Source organism: Phocoena sinus, chromosome 4, assembly GCF_008692025.1.
Source record: "Phocoena sinus isolate mPhoSin1 chromosome 4, mPhoSin1.pri, whole genome shotgun sequence".
NCBI lineage: Eukaryota > Metazoa > Chordata > Mammalia > Artiodactyla > Phocoenidae > Phocoena > Phocoena sinus.
The window spans coordinates 104,587,530-104,612,804 of record NC_045766.1 but is presented as its reverse complement, the minus strand read 5'-3'; positions in this window follow the sequence as shown (position 1 = coordinate 104,612,804).

Genomic DNA, 25,275 nt, shown 5'->3' with positions numbered 1-25,275 from the left:
CAAAGATTCCTCATTTTCCAGAAGAGAGAGTCCTAAATGGGAATAGATTATTCCCCAATCTAGTCAACTTCTAATTTTAAGAGAAGAGGGAAAAAAGTGACCATGAATGAGGCATGAGCAGCAGTTCTTGGGAAATCTTCAAAGGATAAAATTTATTTTATTAGTTTTTGTAAGGTATTGAGCATCATAAAAGTCTGGAATTTCAAGTAATATACTGAGAATGCATTTTTTAAAGAGCAGATATTAGGTACAAGATGTTTAGAATAACAAAAAAATATTCTAAATGTTTTGAAATGAGAAAATACTGTAACAAATCAATAAATTATGATATATTTTTAAAATTTTATATTATGTCAATATGAGAAATATTTTCAAAGATTACTTTATGATATAGAAAATCTCCCAGTATTTTTTCAATCAAAAAATCATAAAGAAAAATATATACACCAAAAAAATGCAAAATGGGATATATAAATTTTTTATACACATTTAATTCTATACAGGAACAGGAAAAAAAGCCTAGAAAAAGTTAACCAAAAATGATGCTAACAGTAGGTATTTCTGTATTCTGGAATTAAGTGATTTTTGTTCTCTTCATCATAATTTTCTATTTACCTAGATTTTCTGTAGTTGCCTGTAATATGTATGCTCTACCCTTCTAAACTTTGTAACATTTGTCTTTGTTGGATTGTTTTGTAAGAAGTGAAACAAAATAGTTACGTTTGAATGCAAAGTTAACCATTTCTACCTGCCTGCCAATGTCCCGACTCCGCTCTTATCCCACTGAAGTGAAAATATTAAGAAGCCTGGGGTGTATCTTTCCACATATTTCTCATAGTTGATACAAACCTATACATTTTTTTTTTTTTTTTTGTGGTATGCGGGCCTCTCACTGTTGTGGCCTCTCCCGCTGCGGAGCACAGGCTCCGGTCGCGCAGGCTCAGTGGCCATGGCTCACGGGCCTAACCGCTCCGCGGCATGTGTGATCTTCCGGGACTGGGGCACGAACCCCTGTCCCCTGCATCAGCAGGTGGACTCTCAACCACTGCGCCACCAGGGAAGCCCAACCTATACATTTTTTAATGTTTGTTTTTAATTTCTGTTTTACCAAAACAAAACTGTTATGCTCACTATTTTGCAGCTCTTTTTCACTTAGTATATCATGATCGTCTGACGAGCAGATCTGCTGTTCAGATTTCTTTATGCATGTATCATTTACATAAGTATGATTTACTGAAATGAAAGATTTCATGTGGATTTTTTTATTACGACCCTTTTTAACTTTCTCTTAATTCTGTAACTTTCCATGCATTCATTTTCACTCCCAGATAGTAATCTGTCAAAATTTACTTATGTAATTACCCACATATACATAGTTTTATTTGCTTTTTAAAAATATAATATTGTATACACTTATTTGCATCTTACTATTATTGCTTAATACAATTTTAGTAGAATCTTAAAGTCAACCATGCTAATTCAGTCTTTTAAGTGACAGCCTAATATTCCATGCTGTTGATGTGACATAATTAATCCAATTATTCATCTATAGCATTTTTTTTACAACGATACAGTCAACATCCCTGATCATCTAACCTAATGAATTGGTGCTTTAATTGCTATGGGATATTCAGGAGTGGGATTGCCAGGTCTAAGGATAGGTATCTTTTAAATTGAAGTAGATAGTGATAGATTCCTCTCCCATACCCAAAAAAACTATAACAATATACATTTCTACAAGCAATAGATGAGAATATGTTTTTCCCAAGATTTCCACTAGCAATAAATATTATTTCCAATCTGATAGGTATGAATGGTATTTTATTGTTTGTTTCACATGTATTCCCCTAATCCTATTTCACCATATTTTTATGTTTATTAGCCTTTGAATTTTCCCTAGTGTGAACTGATTAGCCATAATTTCTTTTGCAGTTAAAGTTTCTATTGCATTTTGTCTTCTTGTCAGTTTAACAATTTTTTGTGGGATTTTAGCTTTTAATCTACCGTTCTCATTACAAATTTTGTAGAGAAAGTTTATCTATATTTCTTTACAGTTTATGCATTTCTGTTCTTGTTTAAAAGGTCTCCCTCTTGATTTTTACATGTGGCCTCCCAAGTTTACTTCTAAAATTACTATTCCTTAATCTATCTGGAATTTGTTTTGCCCATGATATGCAGTAGGAGTCCAACCTGGTTTCATCCTGAAATAATACACAGATGTTCCTACAATTCCACTCCTGGGTATTTATATGAAGAAAATGTAAACACTAATTTGAAAAAAATATATGCACCCCCATGTTCATAGCAGCACTATTTATAAGAGCTGAGATATGGAATCAACTAAGTACTCACTGGCAGATGAATGGATAAAGAAGATGTGAAATATATTTATATATGAATGAAATCTTGCCATTTGTGACAACATGGTTGGACCTGAGGGTATTAGGTAAAATAAGTCAGACAGAGAAAGACGAATATTGTATGCTTTCACTTACATGTGAAATCTAAAAGACAAAACAAATTAATAAATATAACAGCAGAAACAGACTCACAGATACAGAGAACAAACTACTGATTACCAGAGGAGAGGGGGTCAGGGGAGGGGCTAAATAGGTGAAGGGGATTAAGGGGTACAAACTACAGTTTTAAAATAAATAAGTCACAGGAATGTAACATATAGCACAGGGACTATAGTCAATATTTTATAGTAACTTTGTATGGTATGTAATCTATAAAAATATTGAATCACTATGTTGTATACCTGAAATTAGTATAATATTGTAAGTCAACTATACTTCAATAAAAATAAATAAATATCAGCAAAAAGTTAATAATAATACCCAGTTATGTTTATTGAATAAACCACATTCTCCCCCACTGAACTGATACTGCCTATGTCATACATTACATTTTCATATGTTCTGCAAAAAATTTGTAGAATCTTTATTCTACTACATTGATCTGTTTTCATTCTTATAAGACAGCCATATGATCACATCTTTATTGGAGTATAATTGCTTTACAATGGTGTGTTAGTTTCTGCTTTATAACAAAATGCATCAGCCATATGCGTACGTATATCCCCACATCCCCTCTCTCTTGCGTCTCCCTCCCACCCTCCTATCCCACCCCACTAGGTGGTCACAAAGCACCCAGCTGATCTTCCTGTGCTATGTAGCTGCTTCCCACTAGCTATCTATTTTACATTTGGTAGTGTGTATAAATCCATGCCACTCTCTCACTTTGTCCCAGTTTACCCTTCCCCCTCCCCTTGTCCTCAAGTCCATCCTCTACGTCTGCTGATCTATTTTTAATATGGACTATTTGCTAAAGCAAATTCCTCCTTAGTAATCTTTTTTTATATTCACTTAGCTGTTGTTAGACATTTATTCTTCCTTGAGAAATTTATGTTTGTCCTAGGTGCTTTAAACTAATGAAAGCATATTAACTAAACTATAACCATCTCAGGAAATGCACTTATATTACTTTTGTGTCCTTGGAGCAACCTAGCATACTGCTTGTGGTTCAGCAGTGCTCAATGAACTAAAAAGCTGCTGAAGATGTGACATCCAGCATGACAAGCATACAAGAAGCACAGGGTCTCTAGATACTACAGTATGTTTAATACCTGCCACGGCTCTACCTCTCTTTTGTTGTATTTATATAGGCATGCACCACCAAGCTTTAACTTATTCCATTCAGCATTGGCCTTATTCTGATGAAAGCAACAAATGCTGAATTATGATTAAGATATGCTCAATTTCCATTCTTTTTTTAAATTATTTTTTTGATTTCAGCTCTGGTCCTCAATATAACTGAGAAAATAAAAATAGTTATCTTGCTCTGTGTTTTATCATCTAGAGACAAAAATCAAGAATATTTTTAATTCCTTGGCCCAAATTGATAACTCATTAGAAAGCCAATAGACTCCAAACCAAACATGAACACAACAAAAACAGAAAGATATGAACATTTAATTTTCCCTAAAAATGTAGTTCTTAAGGATGCAATCTTTCAGATGTGACCACTTATACAAAGTTGCATTTGACATTGAAGACAACTTAGAATATTTCAAAATGCACTGTGTAGATATAGAATTTTGCTGAGAAATCTGTATCATAATTAATCTGAATATATAATTTTGCATTAATAACATTTTAGGTAACATGCATTTTTAAAGTGAAAAAATTTTTATGAAATATAGGTAGCTGTGAAATCAACTTTCTTGTCTAGATTGAAACCAATAACTGTACCCTTTAACTTAACTATACCAATTGATAAGTACCAGGGTACTTCCATAGTATGTAAATACATGAGCGCCATTGAAACACTGGGTGACAGTGTTTGTTATTTAATTGAGGCTTAACATACATTGGGTTTTAATTTTTAGAGAACATTAGGTTGAATTAGGAATTCTTTCACTGTCCTTTCTCTGTGGAACTCTGACATCAGGCCACATCTGTACTCAGACATACCTCCTTCTTTGGCATTCACCTTTTTTTCCCCTCTTTATCAATAATTATTTCCTAAATTCAGAGTCATTCTTGGTTACTGTAATTGAATTTTATATTAAACTTTCCCTTCTAAGCATCACTGATGTAATAAATACACATAGTGAGATGTCCATTTTTTTTTCAGTTTTGTTAAGATCCAGGCTTAGAATCATAACAGAATGTGGAGTTTATCTCAGTCACAGTTCAGCAGTAGTTTGTGTGCATAAGGACATGACATAATAATTGGAATATTTCAATGTTGTGCTCAGAAACCTCTGAACTCATAAAAATGTGAGAAGTTGAATAAATAACTGCAGAAGAGAATGCCAGAGTGACTTACTTTGACTTACATATAAAATACTATCATCAGTTCAGAACCCATTGTACCTAAGAAAGTATGAAATTTTAGCTTTTGCTTGTAGGCAAAACATTGAGAACATGGCTCCACTTACTTTACTAGCAATTTGGTTCACCTATTAAGAAGAACATTTTTTCACTCTTATCACTGTGAATACTATATCTATTTTGAATGAAGCCCGAATAATTACACTTTAAAGAAGAGCTCCAAAAGTTAGGATGAAGAATTTTACCTCTTAGGAATGACATTTCTTTAATCTCCAGTTAGAAGGAAAAATTAAAATGAATGCCTTTATAAAGGGCTACCTTTCCATTAACATAGCAACAATCATTATTGACTTTAACCTATATAGGCACACAAACCATTTTCTGCCCTTATATAGGGTAACAATATTCAACATGTCTTACAGTCTTTATTATACGAGGTTTAAATTTCTCTTGCTAAAATTTAAGGCCATAGAGCTCGTAAATATTTTAGAAAACACAAAAATAACTCTTTCCTATTGCACTGCAAAAATTAGATGGCGAATCCCTTTCTATAGCTCTTCTAGTTACATAAATTTGTGTTTTCCTAAACCTTTGTTGATATTCATTTATATCTGCTGTATTTTTAGGTGTACTTTGATTTTATTTTACTTTGAATTATTTTTAGATGAGTGCTCTAGGAATTACATGCTTAACTTTTCGCCTTCTAGTTGGAGTTAATGTAGTACCTCTGCAGATAAAAATATCAAACCATGTACCACATAGGTTCATTTAGTTCCCCCATCCTTTATGTTCTTCATACGTATTACATTTATATATGTTATAAACCCCACAATTCATTGCTGTAATTTTTCTTTAACGAATTATTTATGTTTTAAATAAATTAAGAAGGGAAAGGCTAGCGTCTTATATTTATCAACATACTTACCATTCCTAACTGGTAAATTTAGGTAATGGTAAATGGTGCCTTATTTATTCCTAGAGGTTAAAGGCATCATTTGCCATTTGCCAGAACAACGTTTAGCATTTTTCTATAGTACAGGTTTACTTGCAATGAATTTTCTTGGTTTTCTTTTATCTGAAAATGTCTTTAATTTGACTTTATTCTTTAAGAATATTTTCATTGGATAAAAAATTCTTGGTTAGCTCATCACCAGTCACAGGCAATTTTGAAATCCAAACAAACAAGCTCCATTTGTTTTCACTGCCTGGGAATAGTCCTTTGTGATTCAGTGCAGCACCCTTTGTAATCAGGGTGCCACCCTCCGAGTAATCCTTCCTTTTTATGAAAGATATTATGTATCTGCAGCTAAGTAGCTTTATCATCCTGTATCTTGCCTATAGAGTTTCGGAAATCCAATAGCCTTCCTTCATTTTTTACATTTTGTACTCTCTCTGTCATTTTAAAATTCAAACTGGCAGTATTACCACTAATATAAAATTTTCAAGGACCTTATGAGTCTCCCATGTATGTCATACAAATTCACTCCATAAGACAGGAGGATCTTCCACATATCTTTCCTAGAAACCATCACTTCAGAAATGATCTACTCTCTTTTTGCGTTCATTATCCGTGATGAAAAGTATGCATCATTGAAATTGTTATTCTTTTATACATAATTTGTCATTTTTCTCTGACTTCTCTACATGTGTGATTTTCTTCTAACTTCTTTATTTTTATCTTCTGCTGAGATGGCTGAAGGGATCTGAATCACACACTTAGTCATTTCAAAAAGGCTTTTATGTGAATGAATTCCATGATCCTTAAATCTTTTAGAAGAATTAGCAAAAGATTGTCCAGCTACACCCTCAGTTGTTTTGGGTTTTTATTGCTAGAGCACATTTTCCTGACAGTGAATTTCTTAATTTTAGTGTCTGTTGCAGTCTGGATAGGCAGATTATGTCCCAAATCATCAAATCCTGATCCTTTTTGAATAATAGTTTTTCATCATTGTATATCTGTTCTCTCACATTTTACTCCAAGAAGCAAGAAGAAACCAGGCCACAGCTTCAACACTTTGCTTGGAAATCTTCTCAACTAAATATTTGAGTTTATTACTTATAAGTTCTATTTTCCATGTAACTGCAGAACACAGTTCTACTAAGTTTTCTGCCATTATATATCTCCTTTTTGCCAGTTTCCAATAACATGTTTCTTATTTCTTCCAAGTCCTCTTAGCAAGGTGATTAACATCCATGTTTTTACTAATAGGCTTTTCAAGGTAATCTAGGCTTTTCCTATAATGCTCCCGAAAAATTTTCCAGGCTCAATCCATTGCCCAAATCCAAAGTCACTTCCACATTGTAGGGATTTATTACAGCACCACCGTGCTTCCGATACCAAAATCCGTACCAGATTTCTATGGCTTTCATAACAAATTACTACAAGCCTAGTGGGTTAAACAATGCAAATTTGTCTTACAGTTCTGGACAGCAGAAGTCTGAAATGGTTCTTGCTGAGCTAAAACAAAGGTGTCAGCAAGACTGCATTCCTTTCTGGAGATCCCACACACTTTCTTTTTTTGCTTTCTTCAGTGTCTTGAAACTACCTGAATTCCTTGGCTCATGGCCCTTTTCCATGTTCAAAGCCAGCAATGGCTAGTCTAGTCTTTCTCACATTGCATCATCTGAAACTGACTCTACTGCTTCCCCCTTCCATATTTTAGGACCCTTGTGATTACACTGGACCCACCCATATAATCCAGAAAAATCTCCTTTTTTAAGGTCAGATGACTAGCAACTTTACTTCCGTATGCTACCTTAATTCCCTTTTGGCATGTAACTTAACATATTCAATTTCCAAGGATTGGGGTATGGACATCCTTGGGCGGCCATTATCCATTCTACAATCGCAAGCTTAAAATGCCAGCTATCTCCCTTGTAATGGCAACACCCCAAATCTCAGTTCATTCCTTTTAACTTTGGCTGTGTTGTTAGGAATTTACCTCACAGATATGCCTTTCAGATTAGCCAAAGAACTGGTTAGGGTTTATACATAGAATTCAGGGCTCCCTCCCTCTTAGGCTTTCTCTTTTCTGAAATCTCAGTGACATCAGCCAGTGATTATGGTTGATCCAAACTCTGTCCTCAGTTCTTCCAGCCAGTAAGGCTGTGGATTTTATATTGAAGATTTAGTTGCTCTACATGATGAAGACTGGTAACTGTCATTGGTTGAAAAGTCATGTATATGGCAAACTCACTTAGTGTGATTCCCTTCTACCAACTGTCCATTTCCTTCTAGTGACTGTCTACTTTTGGACACTCTTTAGTGCCTTTAGGTAGGTTTTCTTTTTCCTTCACAGAAAAAATACAGTTGTTATCTGTGTGAGTATTGGTATGAAGGTTGGTCTGAAGGCTGGTGTGAGCTCTCTAGCCATATGAGAAGGCTTTATATTCATTTTTTAAATTGTTGATGGCCTTGTTTACTTGCTTCAATATATTAAATTCCACTAGAACAATGTTTCCTTTTTACCTTCCATTATCACTTGGATCACTCACTTTGAATAATATTAACTCTATTTCTTCATACCTAATGCATCCTCTCCTACTATCAGATTTTTTAAAATTGAAGTATAGTTGATTTACAATATTATATTAGTTTCAGGTGTACAACATGAGGAGGGGCAAGATACTGCTATCAAATGTTTTTAGGAAATCATGTTCAGTGAAATTCAACATATATAATGAAAAAATGTACAAATCACATGTATACTGTTTGATGAATTTTTCTCAAAGTAAACACACCATCATAGCCAGTATCCAGATCAGGAAATGGAATATTATCCGTTACTCAGACAATCACCCTATGCCATCTTCCACTCACTACAAACTCTCTTCCTTAAAGCTAATAATTATCTTGACTTCTACCAATTAGTTATGCTTGTTCTGGAACTTATGTAAATAGACTCACAAAACACATTGATTTTTTACATCTGTATTGGAGTATAATTGCTTTACAATGGTGTGTTAGTTTCTGCTTTACAACAAAATGAATCAGTTATATATATACATATGTTCCCATATCTCTTCCCTCTCACGTCTCCCTCCCTCCCACCCTCCCTATCCCACCCCTCCAGAGGATCACAAAGCACTGAGCTGATCTCCCTTTGCTATGCGGCTGCTGCCCACTAGCTATCTACCTTACGTTTGGTAGTGTATATATGTCCATGCCTGTCTCTCGCTTTGTCAACACATTGATTTTTTTGGTGTGTATGGTTTCTTTTGTAACCAGACGAGGCTGGTACCAAACCCAAAAGGCCAATACTGAAGAGACAAATGTTGGTGGAAAATGAAAAGTTGTTTTATTCAGGAGGCCAGCAGCTGGGGACGATGGAGGACTAATGTCCTAAGACCATCTCCAAGTTGCTGGTTAGGAGTCAAAGGTTTTAAAGGCAGTGGGAGGGAGGGGGCTGCAGGGTGCATGTTCAGCTTGTGCACAATTCTCGGATTGGTTGGCATTAAGGTGAAGTTTCGAGCATCACCAATCTTCTGGTTTCAACCAGTCTGGGGTCTAGGTGCTTGTGGTCAGCCGTTTTCAGCTGGGGTGGGGGGAGGCTGCCTCTGTAAAAACAACTTAGGGGTGTGTGTCAGACCTTTATCTATATCTTTCAGGGAACTGGGAGTTTCGTGACTTTGCTATGTTGATGCATTTGTAGTCTAAATTGTTGCCAGCTTCCTGGCCCATGTACTTGAGTTGGTACCTGGAATTAAGCAAGCAAGATTATTCTCTCCTAGTCAATTAGTTGTTGTCTAAAATAGCTCTAAGACATGCTTGGGTCAGTAGGAATGGAAAATACATGTTTAAAATTTTGTGCTGCTCAAAATGGGACAGCTTATGCTCTGGCTGCATTTTCACCCAACATTATATTTGTAAGAATCATCCATATTATTTGCATGCAGCAGTAGCTCATTAATTTTCATTGTGTATGATATTCTATGGTCTGAAAAAATAATTTATTTGTTCTACTTTGGGTGGATATTTGTATTATTTCCAGCTTGAGGCTATTACAAATAAACTACTGTAAGTATTTTAGTACGTGACTTTTAGTGCCGATGTGTACAAATTCCTGTTGCATATATATCTAGGGGTGGAATTACTAGAACACGGTATTTACATATGTTCAGATTTAGTTGATACTGACAAACGGCATACCAAAAAGTTGTTATCAATCACCAGCAGTGAATAAGAGTTTCATTTGCCCCACATCCTTGCCAATACTTAGTTATATACTTTTATCATGTAAACCACAACATTTTTCTAATTAAGTTTTCTTGTCCTAGTTTGCTTAATTTATGCAATTTCTCACTAAAATAAGAACTAAGAGCTATTTTTAAAATAACTCTAATAAATCAGTAATCCAGTGTCTTGAAGGAGTATCAAATAATTGTTCACTGTTTCTAACTAGAATATTCAAAATAAGAACCTCAAATGCGAAGTAGATATTTTGTACTGAGGTGTGTTATGAACATGTGTCCCATCTGATGCACGTTCTGGGTGTGTATTCTGTTGGGGGAAGATTTAGAGCTGCTATCAGAATATGATTTGGGATTCAGAGCCTTGCTAGAGAGAGACTAGTCAAGGCGATTAATTTTAGTTACTTTGCATCCTTAAGAAAACCGTAAATACTTTGAACAAAAAACAATCAGCTACTTTAAAATATCTTTTGAACCAATTAAAACATATTCTTATCTGTATACAGGGCATCATCAGATTTGACCCAATACTCTATGATCTTCACATTATGAGGGCATTCAGAAATTGACCTAGAGAGGCACTTCAGAAAACAAGGTGTTTGTTAGTTTCAGTATGCTTCCTATATCTTGTTTCTTGTAACCAAGCTTTCTTTTTCTGAACTTGTAAAAAAAACTTTTAGTGGTTTTCCTGTAAAATATGGATGTTTGATTTCTTACAGTTGTTCACTAAAGTTTCTCTTAGGCCAGTGATTTCCAAAGGGAGGGAAAGTTGTTTGGGTTAGGAGAGGTGTGTATAGTGTGTGTGTGTGTGTGTGTGTGTGTGTGTGTGTTTTCAGGGGACAGCGTTACTGAGGTGAAATGATGGGAACATAGTACCACTTTTCTACATTTCTTTATCCTCACCCTGAGCAATATTTCTGTAAAGAACATTGGCTGAACTTGAAGTGAAAGTCAGCATACACAATTCAGTTCTTAAACAAAATACTGATACAATATGAGGGTTGCAAGAGGTGAACTGATTTATGGGAAGTGTTTTAATATAGAATACAACAAAAACAATTTCAGTACTAGCTTGTAACATGTTAAAGTATTTTTTTCAAGCACAGGGCCATGGAATCTTTCATACAATAGGAAATTGCCTTGTTTGAGTTCATCTCAACCTGTGGCGGCACATTAGCTTTTTTGTGTGTGCCAGTGATGCTGGTTTAATATTTTCCAACATTTTTCCCTTTAATGAGAATGTGGTAGTAATAACAGCAAGTTTGTAGAGGTACCAAATTTTCAAATCTCTCACTATACATTAAAATGTTCTGTCTTACCTTGCCTTTCCCTCACGTTCTCTCTTTCACACACCCACACAGAAATCTTCAGAATAGTTAAAATGGAAAAAAAAAGTAGGTTTCATATTATATTTGCTCTAGCATGGGACAAAATATTTTAAGATGGCAAACACTGAAAACTTATATTCAAAAATCTCAAAGTAAAAGAGATACTCCAGGAAGGTGAATTATATCCTGTATCTCTGAGGAACCCCCAGCAAACCAATGTATATATGACTCAAGGAGCATGCATTCCTTACTGTAAGAAGTTAGACGTGTACTACCCAATGAAAATCTGTTAATTTTTCTATGCAACTTGGATTTTCTTTGCTTAAAAAATATCAAATTCTATTTCATTTCTATTATTAGAGGTGTTCTAATTTTGCTCGCTGGAGAAAGTGCAACATGGTTGAGATTTAAAATGGTACCATTTTGTACAAAATGATAGGAGCCTTGATTTATAGTTTTATCGAAAACTTTTCCACAGCTGGATTTGATTTCATAACTTCCATTTTTTTCTTGTCTAAAAAATGAATTAAAAGTTTATATTTAAATAGTGGTTCTGCTGTACAAATGGAATAAACTACAGGGCAGAGTATAGATTATTTTGCCGTGGTTTATGATCTGGTTTGCCCTAAAAGATTCATTAGTTATGTTTCCTTTTGGTATTATTCTCTCTGGCATCTCTTATGGCACTGCTAAAATTTTACTCCCTCCTGCATCCTACAAGGCTAATCAGTCACATCAATTCATCAAATAAAATATGTACAATTTCTGACACTTTCTTTAGAAGATGGTATTGTTGCCATGGTGGCTTTTAGCTTGGAGATTTCTGACATTTGTTGGATCTTATTGTTTCTTCTTGCTCTTTTTTTGGATAATGAAGTAAATGAGTTTTGCTCAGATTAACATTTAATAAGTTCATGAAAAATTTACTAAACAGATTAATTCTATAGTCTTTCTCTTGTTGAGATTTTGGTTGCCTGTAATTTTCTTTTATGTTGGTAGATAGTAAAACTTGTCAAAGGATCTGCTTAGAAAATGAGAAAGAAACACTTGGCTAACAAGAATATACTTAAATGAAGAAGTTGGTGCAACACAAATCTTGATAGTTGGTCTTCTTAAAATATTCTTTTATGCTTACTGATATTTGATATTTCTGATTATATTTTATTTTCTTAGGTGAAATATATGTCTAAAGGTATATATATAATATATAATATACATAAATGTATATCTAACATGTTTGAAATTTCTCAAAGCTTCAGGAAAAATTATAGCACATATTTTAGGTGAGGAGTAAATAAAATGAAACTCCAAACTAGATAGCTTTACCAGAGAATTAGAGCAAAACCTTTATCTGGTTTTTGCCTGTCTAATTCTGGTCCACCATCTGAATCTTGTAGGCTCATGCCTTTTTAAATTATTAGCAAACCAGGAGAAATCATGATGCAAGGTATATCCAACAAATTGTCCTCCAGAAATGAAGGAGAAATAAAGACTTTACCAGATAAACAAAAGCTAAGTAAGTTTATTACTAGACTGGTCTTACAAGAAATGCTAAAGGTAGTCCTTCAGGTTGAAATAAAGGATGCTAGAGAGCAACATGATAGCATGTGAAAATATAAAGCTCTCTGGCAAAGGTAAATATATACACAAATACAGAATCCTGTAACACCGTAGTGATGTTGTGTAAATCAGCTTAACTCTATTATAGTATTTAAAAGATAAAAGCATAAAAAACTATAACTATATTATTAGGTTAATGGATACAAAATATAAAAATATGTAATTTGTGACATCAATAACATGAAGTAGGGAAGATGTAAAGTAGTAGAGTTTTGTATGCAATAGAAGTTAAGTTGTTATTCGTTTAGAATAGATTGTTATAACTGTAAGATGTTTAATGTAATCCCCATGGTAACCAAACATAAAATACCTAGGAAGATAAACAAAAGAAAATGAGAAGGGAAAGAAGGGAATCAAGTATGCCACTACAGAAAAAATCAACAAAACACAAATAAAGGCAGTAAGAGAGGAACAGAATGACAAAATAGCTACAAGACATACAGAAAACAAATAACAAAATGGCAGTAGTAAGCCCTCACCTGGCAGCAACTACTTTAAATGTAAGTGGATTAAACTCCACAGTCTAAAGATGTAAAGCAATGAAATAGATTTTAAAAAAAAGAGAACAAGATCCAACTATATGCTATCTGTAAAACTCACTTTAGATTTAAGGACACATATAGATTGAAAATGAATGGAAAAAGATATTCCACGCAAATGGTAACCAAAAGTGAGTAGAGAGGTGACCATCATTATATCAAAGTAGACAGTAAGTCAAAAACTGTCATAAGAAACAAAGAAGGACATTATATAATGACAATAGGATAAATTCACCAGTCAAGTATAACAATTGTATCTATGCACCTAACATTAGCGCATTGAAATATATGAACCAAACATTGACAGAACTAAAAGAAGAAATAGAAAACAGTACAACAATAGTAAGGGAATTCAATACCCGACTTTCAACAATAGATACATCATCCAGCTAAAAACTCAATAACGAAACAGCAGGCTTGAACAACACTAGAGAACAAATAGACCTAACAGACATGTATAGAGCATTCCATCCAAAGCAGAATACACATTCTTTTCAAGGGCCCATGAAACATTCTCCTGGATAGAGCCCATGTTGGGCTACAAAACAAGTCTTAACAAATTTAAGATTGAAATTATACCAAGTATCTTTTCCAACCACAGTGGAATGAAACTAGAAATCACTAGAAATAAAGTTGGAAAATTCACAAATAAGTGGAAATTTAATAACACACTCTTGAACAAGAGGGGTCAAAGAAGAAATAACAAAGAAAATTAGAAAACATCTTGAAACAAATTAAAACAAAAACACAACATACCAAAACTTATGGGTTGCAAGCAAAAGCAGTACTGAGAGGCAAGTTTATAGTGATAAACATCTACATTAAAAAAGAACAATCCCAAATAAACAAGCCAATGTTATGCCTCAAGGAACTAGACAAATGAAAACAAACTAAGCTCAAGTTCGCAGAAGGAAGGAAATAATAACGATTAGAGCAGAAATAAATGAAATAGAGAATAAGAAACAATAGAAAAACATCAGCAAAACTAAGAATTGGTTTTTTGAAAAGATTAGCAAAATTGACAAACCCTTAGCTAGACTAAGAAAAAAGCAGAGGAGACCCAACAAAAACCATAAATGAAAAAAAGACATTACAACTGATGCCACAGAAATAAAAAATATAAGAGATTACTATGAACAATTATACAACAGCAAATTTTTTAACCTAGATAAAATAATAATTTCTAGAAACATTCAAGACTAAACCATGAAGAAACAGAAAATCTGAACAGACCCACAACTGGTAAGGAGATTGAGTTAGTAATCAAAAACCTCCCAATAAAGAAAAGTCCAGGACCAGATGCCTTCACTGGAGAAATCTACCACACATTTAAAGAAGAACACTAATCCTTCTCAAATTCTTCCCCAAAATGAAGAGGAGGGAGCACTTCCAGATTAATTTTTATGAGGCCAGCATTTCCCTGATATCAAAGCCAGACTAAGATACTGTAAGAAAAGAATATCCCTGATGAATATTGATGCAACAATCCTCAAAAAATACTAGCCAATTGAATTCAACAGCACATTAAAAGTATTATGCACCATAACCAACTTGAATTTAGTCTTGAAATGCAAAGATCTTTCAATATATGAAAAGCAATCAATGTAATACTCCAAATTAACAGAATGAAGGGCAAAAACCACCCACTATCCTAATTGACTTGGAAAAAGGATTTGACATAGTTCAACACCCTTCATGATAAAAATACTGAACAAACTAGGAAAAGAAGGAAATTGCTTCAACGTAATAAAGGCTGTATATGAAAAGCCCACAGATTTCATCATACTTAACTGTGGAAAACTGAAAGCTTTTCTTCTAAGATCAGGAAAAAGACATGGATGCCCATTCTCACCACTTCTATTCAGCAGAACACTGAAAGTCCAGCCAGCACAATCAGTCAATAAAGATAAATAAAAGACATCCAAATCAGAAAGGAAGAAATAAAATGATATATTTTACAGATGATATGATCTTATATGTGGAAAACTAAAGGTTCCCCCCAAAATATAGAACTAATAAATGAATTCAGCAAAATTGCAGAATACAAAGCACACAAGAATCATTGAGTTCCTATATACTTAACAGTGAACAATCTGAAAAGGAAATTAAGAAAACAACCTTATTTACAATAGCATCAAAAAGGATAAAATATTTAGGAATAAACTTAACTAAGAAGGTGAAAGACTTGAATGCTGAAAGCTACAAAATGTTCCTGAAGATAATCAAAGACACAAATAAATAGAAAGACATCTTATGTTCATAGGTTGCAAAACTAAATATTGTTAAAATTTCCATACTACCCAAAGCAAAGATTTAATGCAGTTCCTATCAAAATCCCAATGGCAATTTTTTTCAAAAATAGAAAAAAAATCCTAAAATTCATGTGGAATTTTAAGGACCTCAAATGGCCAGAAAACTCTTGGGAAAGAAAAACAAAACTAGAGGTCTCATACTTTCTTATTTCATAACATATTACAATGCTACAGTCATCAGAACAGTATAGTACTAGCATAAAGACAGATATATAGACCAGTGGAACAGAATAGAGAGAAATAAACCCTTGTGTGTATGGCCAAACCATCTTCAACAATGGTGCCAAAACTGCACAATGAGGAAGGGATAATCTCTTCAACTAATGTGTTAGGAAAACTGGACATCCACATGCAAAAGAACATAGTTGGACCTTTACCTTTCACCATATACAAAAATTAACTCCAAATAGATTAAAGACCAAAGTATAAGACCTGAAACTGTATCTCCTAGAAGAAAATATAGGCAAAAAAAACTTCATGACATTGGATTTGGCAGTGATTTATTGTGTATGACACCAGAAGCACAGGTAAAAGCAAAAATAGACAAATGGAACTAGACTACATCAAACTTAAAAACTTTTGTGCAGCAAAGGAAACAACCAACAGAGTGAAAAGGAAGCCTATGGAATGGGAGAAAATATATGCAAACTATGTAGCTGATAAGGGGTTAATATCTAAAAATATAAGGAACTCCTAAAAAAAAAAGCACTGATTTTAAAAAGGGCAAAGGATTTAAATAAGCATTTTTTCCAGAAAAGATATACACATGGCCAACAAGCTTATGGAAATATGTTCAGTATATCTAATCATTAGAGAAATGGAAATTAAAACCACAGTGAGGTATCACCTCACACCTGTTAGGATGGCTGTTATCAAAAAAAAAAAAATTAAAAAGTGTTGGTGAGGATATGAAGAAATTGAAACTTTTACTTTTATGCACTGATAGTGGGAGCATAAAGTGGTGTAAATGGAAAACAGTATGAAGATGCCTCTAAAAGTTAAAAATAGAACTGCCATATGATCCAGTAATCCCACTTCTTGGTATTCATCCAAAGAAATTGAAAACAAGATCTTGATAAGATATTTGCACTTTCGTGTTCATTGAAGCTTATTCATAATAGCCAAAATTTGAAAACAACCTACATGTCCATTCATGGATTAATGGATAAAGAAACTGTGGTCCACCTGCATATAATGGAATGATTGATACTAACCTTAATGGAGGAGGGAGAATGAACTGGGCATTGAGAAGTGGGTTAAGTTTGAATAGACTGAGAATATAGGGGAAGGATCAGAGCTAGGACTTTTTTGTGAATGATAATAAGATTAGACATTCTAGAACAGAGGTTTTGCTTTGAAAAGATTAAGCTGAAACACATATGGAGCTCATTGTACAACTTGAGACCACTTATGTCCCAGATCATTGGTTACCAAATCACCTTGAAGAAAAGAAGATATTGCTTAAGACTGGAAACACTCCCAGATGGAGCCTCGTAGACCCATTAAACTGCTAAATCATTTGACACATGTGAAAGGTCATTGTGAGCCAGAAATGTTAACAATAGTGATTTCCCCTAGGACAGTGATAGAACAAAAGAGAATTGTTGCTCTCCTCAGCTGAATCAGTCTTCTTTTTTGCTTATAGTTGTTTCCCCTAAAAGGATCAGGTGAAGCAGAAGCAGTATCTTTTTAAACATGTCCATGATGTCTCTGAGCAGAAATAAGGCATTGTGCTTTCAGAGCCACTCTTTTGTATTAATCTTGCTTTTTGTATACATACACACACTCACAATTATTTTTTTATAGACAGTAGTAGAAAAATAAAAAGGAATCTACTTGTAGACTGTTTCCAGCCATTAAGTAAAAGTTATTGGTTACTAGTTGCTAGTTGGTTTAAATCTTGCCCTGGGTCTTTGCTTGAAATTTGAGTCTTATTAAAAGCTATGATATAGGTATCTGATTGTAATTGAGAAAAGCAGAATTCAGTTTGTTAATACTATGAAACACAGTAAGAAATCTGTTAATCTTTTCATCTTTCAGTAGAAATATGTAGTTAGCACCCACAAAAAACTGTTACATGTATATATATATATATATATATAAATGTTTTTAAGGACAAGGTAGAAAATGAATTTTGATTTGTGCTTTTTAAGTATGCATGCAATAATCATATAGAACCTTTTAAAACTGTATATGCTATGAATCTGTTCTTGGCTACCTGTAGATTTCAATAATGTAGTTCCTTTTCTTCATTTTAAAGTATGCTGAAAGTCAAAATGGTGACATTATTTGCAATCTAGATGAAAATATGGTATACATTATTATTAAGCAGGGTTGAAATCTTTTTATCAAGATACACATTTTTGAAAATTCTCAATTAAAATACTCACCTTGAAGGTTATATTTAATCATATTTTCACTTCCTATTTTTACTTACACAATATAATTCTTTCTTTTTTTTTTTTTGCGGTACACGGACCTCTCACTCCCGCTGCGGAGCACAGGCTCTGGATGTGCAGGCCCAGTGGCCATGGCCCATGGGCCCAGCCGCTCCGCGGCATGTGGGATCCTCCTGGACCGGGGCACGAACCCCTGTCCCCTGCATCGGCAGGCGGACTCCCAACCACTGCGCCACCAGGAAAGCCCCACAATATAATTCTTAATACTAATGTATATCATCACATTAAATGTCATTAATGTTTTGTTATTTTACTATTAACTCATAACTCTCTGTAACTTTACAGACAAGCCTTGCAAGTGAAATCACTTTATTTCAATGTCAAAGTGGTAGTTCATTAGCCAACCATTGCCCCCAACACACACACACACACACACACACACACACACACACACGCACCCTTGAATGATTATCTTTAATTAAATTTTACAGGAGATACACTTTAAATATAAAAACGAAGATTGTTGAAAGTAAATAGAAGGAAAAGATCAACCATAAGTATAAGAAGGTTGGAAATACTATATTAATATCAGATAAAATAGGCTTCAAGGTAAAGATTACTACCTGAGGTAAAGTACATTTCATAGTGATAAAAAAGATTTATTCATCAGAAATACATAGCAATCATGAAAGTATACAATAATAAGCGAACATCAGATTACATGAACAAATATTGACATAATTAAAAGGAAAAATAGTTCTATAATCTTTATAAGAGATTTTTAACACTCTTTCAGCAATCACTAGAACTAGACAAAAATATCAGTTAAGACATACATGATCTGAACAATACTACCAATAACCCTGACATCACTGATATTTATACATTATTATATATAACAACTGTAGAATACATGTTTCATTCACAAAGATACACCATGTGATGGAAAATACAAGTCTCATTACACGTAAAAGGATTGAATGCATACAGAATATGTGCTGTGACCACAACAGAATTAAATGACCCAGTAAACACTGGGCAAAAGATTTGAGAGGCCACTTTGCAAGAGATGATAGACCAATTAGCACATGAGAAGATTCTCAACATCATTAGCATTAATGAGACACAATTTAAATTCATAAGGAGATAACACCACACACTTATTAGGATGGCTAAAGTGAACAGGCTGACAATACCTGGAAAGCATGTGGAGCAACTAGAACCCTCAAACACTGCTGGTGGGGATGTAAACTGGTACAACAATTTTGGGAAATTTCACGGTTTCTTAAAGTATTAAAAATACACCTACTGTACCACCTAACCATTCCACTCTTAGAAAGTTAATCAAAAATAATGAAAACACAGTCCTGTACAAGAATGTTCATAGCTGCTTTATTCACAATAACCAAAAATTGGAAATTCAATGTCCATCAATCAGTGAATGGATAAACAAAATGTGGTAGATTTTATACAGTGAAATATTACTCGACAGTAAAAGGAGAGACTACAAATACCCTCAATTGCATGGATGGATCTCAGAATCACTATGATGCCAGGCACAAAAAAGTACTTACAGTATGATTATATTTATATACAGTCTTAGAAATGCAAACTAATCTGTAGTGACAAAAAACACAAATAAGTGGTTGTCTGATCCCAGGGCAAAGGGAATAATGGACTGAAAATGAGACATGAGGAAATATTGGGAAGTGATAGAAAAGTTCCATATCTTGATTGTGGTGTGGTTTTCAGGTGTATATATCTGTCAAAATGTATCAAATTATATACCTTAAATGGGTACTGTTTATCATACATATATTACACCTCAATAATATTGATTTTTTAAAAGATACATTTTTCACCAAAAGTAGTCAGTTCTTTAAAATTAGATAGCAACAAAAAGACAAACAACAAAGTGAATCATCTCCCTGTGCTATGCAGCTGCTTTCCACTAGCTATCTATTTTACATTTGGTAGTATATATATGTCCATGCCACTCTCTCACTTCATCCCCACCATTGTAAAGCAATTATACCCCAATAAAGATGTTAAAAAAAAAAAGGCAAAATGTCAAAAATTTAAGTTGAGTAAGGGAAAACTCATTTTCTTCCGATAAATAGTGGTTATTGGAAACCTGATTAGAATTAAAATGTTGATTTTAGAAATGTTAACTGGATTGTTCCATTTACAGAAATAAACTCTTTTCAAAAAACATTTCTCCAACTTATTCATTAGTGCCTAAAATTAAAATTTGCAATAAACTCTTAAAATGGTTCAGCCAAAAAGAGTGTGTGTGTATGTTTGTGCATGTATATATTTGTGTGTATACACACACACACACACACACATATGTACATACATTGAAGAACATCCCTGCAGATGTATGGAGACAGTAGGGGGAAGGAGAGAGAATGAGAGAGAAAGAGAGAGACTGATAGAGAGAGCACAAGTGTATCAACATGTTAACAGTTGGTAAATACGTGAGCTTATGCGGGTTTTCATTTTACTATTCTTTCAATGTTCCTCTAGTTTTGACATTTTCAAAGTAAACAGTTGGGGTAAAACTTAATCAGAGACTTATCACATGTAGTTTAATGAGTCTTCCCACTGAAATGTTAAAAACCCAGGAGAAGATAACACAGTGGTGTGAGTACATATCTTGTAAAGCATTAAACTAGACGCATGCAATTACCAAATGCATTGAAGATGAGCAAAAAGCACTGTGAGATAAAGAATGTGAACTTTATGGATTGTCAAAAAATTCTATCCAATTTCACAAATTTTCATATCAGGAACTCTGATTACTTATTTTAGGAGTATAATATAATTAATGGCTATGAGCATAGGCTCTGCAGTCTATTCCTTCTTGGTCTCTTATTAACTACATAACTTCCTTAAAACTCCGTGTCCTCATTTGTAAAATGGGAGAATAAAAGTACTTACTTCAAGTACGTTTTAAAGATTAAATGAGATAATGAGCTTAAAGTGTTTAACACCGTACTTAGTACAAAATAAGCACTCAAGAAATGTTAGCATCTACAATTAGTATTATTTTAGAAGGAACTAAAGGAGATAGAATGACTAAATTTACAATTTAAAAAATTCATATTTTTCATCCTAGCACCTGCCATTCCCCAACTGTAATGGAAGACTATTTCATTTTTAGATTTTAGGTTCTTCCAAGAAGACTCTGACATTTCTAAAACATAAAAGATATAATTTTACCAGTTTAAGTCTAGGGAACATCTTTTTTCCTCCAAATTAGGACAAGTTGTTTATTGAGATTAGAAAATGAAAAAAATTGCATGTAACTAGTTTTTTGGGATTTTTTTTTTTTTTTTGGTACGCGGGCCTCTCACTGTTGTGGCCTCTCCCGTTGCGGAGCACAGGCTCCGGACGCGCAGGCTCAGCGGCCATGGCTCACGGGCCCAGCCGCTCCCCGGCATGTGGGATCTGCCGAGACCAGGGCACGGACCCGTGTCCCCTGCATCAGCAGGCAGACTCTCAACCACTGCGCCACCAGGGAAGCCCGCATGTATCTAGTTTTGAGATGCTACAAGGAAAATGTTAGACCGTTAAAAAGTCCTTACAAATGAGGCTGTCCTGTCTGATGATCCATACTGTAGCAAAATTCGTTGTTTTTTTGTTTCCTTTAAACGAGCGCATGTTTTTGATCATTTGACAATTACCATTTGATTATTTCATAACCTGATTATTTCATATTGTGCTGAGTAATTGCCTGCCTGCTGAGTCTGATAAGTAAAATTTTGATATGAAAATGAGATTAATAATTTAACTGTGATTTAGACATTATAGCCTTTGAATTTAGATCTCAAGTCTTATAGCAGGGACCTCTGTTGAAAACAGAATTTTGATTTCATTGAAATAACAAAAATACTTTTAAATTTCATTAATATTTCCTTTTATCAAATTTTCAAAAGACAACTGTAACAAAGGTGATCTTATGATTTTAATGGGAAGTTTAGAATATCTGTGGGTCTTACCTTTTATGTACTTTATATCCTGAACTGCCCAGCACAGACCGGGGTAATATAATGTAATCATAGATGACACCCATGCAGTGTGCTCCTTTTAAAGAGATTATCGATTATCATCCAATCGATAATCCAAAATCTGCCTTAATTGATGAAGAGTTTGCTCTCTGTAGCATCTCAAAGAAGCAAAAATACAGTAATTCAAAATGTTACTCAGTACATTAACACACTTAAATAAAATTTACTCCTATTTTTAGTATGTACTTTAAAACACCCTCAAAAATATACCTGAGGGACTATAATTGCTTAAAACTTTACCATTTTCATAAAACTTCATATCTACTCGTATCCATTATGGATCCTCTTAATAATCCTTTAAAGGAACAAAGGACAGATAATTTTAGAGATTGGAGTTTTCCAGAGGTTAATAAATAATGGGGAGAAAAGAGACAAGTCTTCTTTACAGAAGGATTCCATATAGTATATGTAGATAACTACCCCCTCCAGGATGTGAAGCTTAGCCTCCAACCCCTTCCTTTGAGTGTGGGCTGGATTTAGAATAGAATATTCAAAGAGAAAAATAGTAACTTCACAATGGAGAAACTTGGCAAGACTATCTTTAACTAAGTGATCAAGATTAACATTACCAGAAATATCATATACATATCATGTACCCTCTGAAAGGGTAAGTACATGATATGGGATAGAAGGGCACTTCTCATTATTCCAAATTACTCCAAAATGAAGTGTTTTTTTTTTTTTTAAGTATTCACATACTGATGCCAGTGCTAGGACTAAACTGAGTTCCTACTGAAAGTGTTCTGCCCGTTGTACCTCAAATTACTTATTTCTTAATGCCCAGGAAGAAAATTTTGTGCATATATACAGAAAAATGCTTCCAGTGCTGCATATTTTAATTTGCATTAAATTTATTAAAATTACAATTTAAATTAGCTCTTAAACCTTCAAAGAGAAATTCTATCTAATAAATGCACATATAAATCTAGTATTTTTGTTAAAATAAAAAACATACAGTTCTTCCTTGTTCTTTGATCAATGCTCAATTGACTTGTGAGTTTGACAGATTAATTTCCCCTAAACATTTGGCACCATTTATAAACCTGATTAATTCAATTTCCTTAGACATTTTAAATTACAATTACAAATTTTAACACATCCAAATCCCTCAAGCATTTCAAACACTTAACAAGAAAGATTTACAAATCTAATAAGCAACAACTTCTTAACCACTTCTTTAACCACTGCTTACAAACGTAAGAAGTCTAAATTTCTATAGTATTAAAGTATCAAATATTTAACTAAATATTGTATACAAACAGCTTCTCTTATCTTAGTTATCAATTTAAAATCACAAGTACAAAATGTGCATCCCTCAATTATTTCATCTTGAAATCAAAATTCTGACACCAAATAAATAATCCTGAAAAACCCAAATTAAAGCCTGTAAGTTTAATGTCAATCACATTTTCTTAAAAATTTAAATTAAGATGACAAATTCAACATGACAGGTTCTCTAATGTCAAATTATCTTCAACATTTACAAAGTTAGGGATAGGGAGGGTGGGAGGGAGGGAGACACAAGCAGGAGGAGATATAGGGATATATGTATATGTATAGCTGACTCACTTTGTTATAAAGGAGAAACTAACACACCATTGTAAAGCAGTTATACCCCAATAAAGATGTTAAAAAAAAAATTTACAAAGCTAATGAACAAAACACACACAAGTTACCATGAGGATTATAAAACCTATTCCTAAATTTAACATAAATATATGTCTTACTTCCTTATTTTCCCAATAATATTTAACATTTCTACCACTGTGAATGACATAGAGAGTCATTTGCTGACTACAGGGGAAGAATACCAAATAGGCCAAACTTATGGTGTTAATAAACAAAGACGCCAACATATGGGAATCCAGGTGCATCTTTTTTTTTTTTTTTTTTTTTTTTTACCGGTATGCGGGCCCCTCACTGTTGTGGCCTCTCCCATTGCAGAGCAACAGGCTCCGGACGCGCAGGCTTAGCGGTCATGGCTCACGGGCCTAGCCGCTCCGCGGCATGTGGGATCTTCCCCGACCGGGGCATGAACCCGTGTCCCCTGCATCGGCAGGCAGACTCTCAACCACTGCGCCACCAGGGAAGCCCCTAGGTTTATCTTTCAGGATGATTTAGTCACACCTTTTTTTATAAGGGTCCTTTCTTATAAAAATGTAGCATTTCAGACATTCTCCTTTTCTTGCAAAAGACTTAAATGACTTTTAACTGTCCAAATAGAATTGAGATTTGGTATCCCTATGCAAACTGAACTGCTTATTACCTGGTTGATTTCTGAACCCTCTTTATGTTTTACTTGCTTATCTGTCAGACCCATAATTACTTAAGGTCATTTTTATTAATACATTGCTGTTTCTCAATATATGTCACCCATTTAGCTCTTTTTTTCAGGGAGGAATGCCCATAAAATTACCTGGTCCAGACTCCAATTGGTCATTATGCAATGTCTCTCAAATTCTTTGTTCTGTTCGTTAAGACATAATTATTTCAGGGAATTTTTAAACTCAGTTATCAACTCCACAATTGCCATTGTTTGTTATTACTCTCTTTGGCTACTGTACAATGTCGGGGGTGGGGGAAACACAAACATTTTAAATCAAGGTCATGTTCCTGCTGAGCTGCCAACTCAACACGTATTCAAATGCAACATTTTTAAATAAAGCAAAATTATATTATTGTGCACCTTTTGGGGGCTTTATTTGGTTTTCATTCGTCCTGCAATGAATAGCAGTTAGTTCACATCTGGATCTCTTGGGCAGAGTTGCAAATATTTTTGTGATAGAGCAAATATCACAATTGTTTAATAAAGAATGGCATGTCACCATCACCTATCAGAACCATCTTTGTCAAAGGATTTATAAATAATTGATAAATCCCTAAAAAGGAGAAGATTGCTAAAGAAAAGAAAGAATCATTGCCTTTATTACAGAATATAGATTATATGCAATTTGACATCTGAAAAAGCCTCTTCCA